The following is a 2,935-nucleotide window of genomic DNA, read 5'->3' as shown; positions in this document are numbered from 1 at the left end:
AAAAACAGTAGAATATAATGAAAATTGCAAACTCGGTTTGATTGGGGATGTACATGAGGGATAATGAAAAAGTGCAACTTCCCTCACGAAGTTTCAATTTAATGCTATCTCCTTGTGAAATAATTCTAGCAACATTACTCACCATCTTGTTAAATCAATGTTTCGCTATTTTCTGTACTGTTAGCGCTTTGATGTATTTTCATAAAGTCCTATTGTATTGTCTTACAGCTAGAATAATTTTATGTAGCAGCATGGAAATTGTTAAATCACTCTTGTCTCGATAAATTGGTAAAGTAAACTCTTATTTTTTCAGAGCACAAATTTGTGATACATGAAAACCTCAGGAGTGATAATGTGTATTGTAATCTACAGAAACCCCCAGCAATCATTCTCTCGAGAACTAGGGTTGTGCATATTATTTTTTCTTCCCATTTCAATGAGGATGACAATAAGTTTCGTCTTGTTTACGAAGCGATGGATGAAGAGCCACCGAAGATGATCGTAGTGAGAGCAACTAGTATACCAGGTAAGATACTCTAGTCATTAATCTGATGAATAAGATTAGCTTTTGAATTTGGAACAAATGAAAATAACTGAGCACTACTAGCAGTATAGAGTCTTGTCAGACTACACGGCAAAGTCTAATTTCTGTTGGCTCCGGCGGGTTTTGCATGAGTGATACATGCTATTCATTTTAAGTCAGAACAAAAAAATAAAACACTATGTTTAATGACTAAACGAAAAAAAAAAAAAAAAAAAAAGCAAAAAAGTATAGAAAGGATCAATCGACATAAATGTAACCATGTGTAGCGGAGCGGTTAAGGTAGAGGGCGCTTGGTTATTATATCATCTATCAAATTTAAAATGATAACGCAGATGAAGTATAACATGAAGTAGGGCGTTAAAAGAAGATGGACCTTATTGATAACAAATATTGTTGCATTAGTAAATGGTTTAATACAAACAAGAGTAGAAAAATCAGAAAAAAGAATGTTACACATATCCTGTGCACTTGTTTTACAGATCTTCAAGACAGTGCATTATATGAAACAAACGAAGCTCATGAAGATAGCACGGGTATATATAATTTAAATAATTTCCTTTACCGAAAATAACTTGATAAGATATATCCCATCTTCATTTGAACACACTTTTACATATATATGAGCCGCGTCACGACAAAACCAACATTGTGGGTTTGCGACCAGCATGGATCCAGACCAGCCTGCGCATCCGCGCAGGCTAATCAGGATCCATGCTGTTCGCTATCACTTTCACTACTTGTTATAGGGTTTGTAAGGGAACAGAATGGATCCTGATCAGACTGGCGGATGCGCAGGCTGGTCTGGATCCATGCTGGTTGCAAACGCATTATGTTGGTTTTGTCATGACGCGGCTCATATTTATACTTTCAGCTCAAACAACAGGCGATTATTTTAATTTATATACAGTACTGCTATACCGTCGCGTTAAGGTATAAGACTTAGGGAGAAAAAAACAACACTATTTATGATGTGTTTACATGCCTACTATTTAGTCAGGAACTTAGTTTTTAAATATTATCAAAACCCTTTAAAACCCTCTCATAATTATAGTAATTCGTTTTTATAAAATATTATTTCGTTTGTACGAACTAACATTTCGTTTGTACGAATTAATATTTCGTTATAACGAATAAATATTTTGTAATAACGGATTAATATTTTATTAAAACTAATTAATTAAGTCCCGGGAATAAAAGTGTGGAAAATATCACCTTACGGGCTCCGTAGATAAGAAAACATATATACAATATCTTTCTCATTTCCTTCAGAAAAGCTGGTGCGACAGTATGGTAGTAGATATCAATACATAAGTAAGTACAAGCCCTTACTCTTGAATATTTTGATATATTTTACAAAGGATAGAATGATTTGAGGAAGGATATTAAGTTAAAATAATCTAAAAAAAAAAAAAAAACGATTTTAAAATTACTTCACTTTCATTCGCCACAAATCATTTAATCAACTATCCAGAAGTTTACAGCCAATCGTGCCAATTATGGTCATTATTTATGATTTCTATTAATGTATTATATAATTGTGCTTGTACATCTTTAGTATTCATACGTTTTCAACTAGCCCCTTTATACCACGATCTCTTGTAAGGATAATATCTGTGGTAGGTGCATGTGTAAATGTTTTTAAGTTAATTAGGATGTCTTCATCTTGTTTAATGTGAATTCGACACATTCCGCTGCGTTTCCCGTTTTTGTCCAATTCCATATCAATACCTTACTGGGTAGATATCATTTTGGAGGCTGCGTTCCGTGAATATTTCACTCTCCCATAACAATCTTTACTCTTGTTTCGTGAACGTTCGCTCCGACCGGCGACATAGTTTTTTTAATCACACAAAGGAATTTGAAAAATGATTTTGGAAATACTCAATCTTAAATTTCCTGGTACCATGGTAACGAGGGGACATCTCAAAATTGCCGAAAATCTATTTTTTTTTGCATTGATTTTTTTTTCATCAAAAATCATATCAAAGTCCTTAACCTCCACAATGGATTGAGATAGAGTTAAATGTTTTTCAACGTTGGTTACACGTTACCTTAAGGTCGACCTGGGGCCATTTTTAGACTTTCACAGGTCCAAAATTTCTTAGAGATGATGGGGTCTACTGACCCCCTCAAACCTCAAAACTGAAGGGTGCACATCCCCTAATCTGGCACTCCCTTGATGTATCTATTTGATAGAAGGTGGCGCCGTAAAAGTGATCACTTTTTAAACCCCATTTCTCAAAGTGACATTATGCCTATCCAATAGTAAATGGTTGGTGTACATGTCGAAGTTAACATAACTTCAGATTTTTATATATTAATTGCTCTCAATTTTATAGTCTAGTTCATTTACATAATCAATAACCCACCTGGCCCACAGAAAACTCTATA

At 34.2% G+C, this 2,935-nt stretch overlaps 1 long non-coding RNA gene across 1 annotated transcript; it reads left to right on the top strand.

Moving 5' to 3' along the window:
- Positions 1-269: 269 nt before the first annotated feature.
- LOC132718008 (uncharacterized) lies at positions 270-1,921 on the top strand. The gene is made up of 3 exons (XR_009624024.1): positions 270-526; positions 1,024-1,077; positions 1,814-1,921. It is a non-coding gene; the product is annotated as an uncharacterized LOC132718008 (long non-coding RNA).
- Positions 1,922-2,935: the final 1,014 nt, after the last annotated feature.

Source organism: Ruditapes philippinarum, unplaced genomic scaffold, assembly GCF_026571515.1.
Source record: "Ruditapes philippinarum isolate M1 unplaced genomic scaffold, ASM2657151v2 ctg1075_1_1_1_1, whole genome shotgun sequence".
Lineage (NCBI taxonomy): Eukaryota > Metazoa > Mollusca > Bivalvia > Venerida > Veneridae > Ruditapes > Ruditapes philippinarum.
The sequence above is the reverse complement of the archived record's forward strand: the minus strand, read 5'-3'. Positions and strand labels throughout refer to the sequence as shown.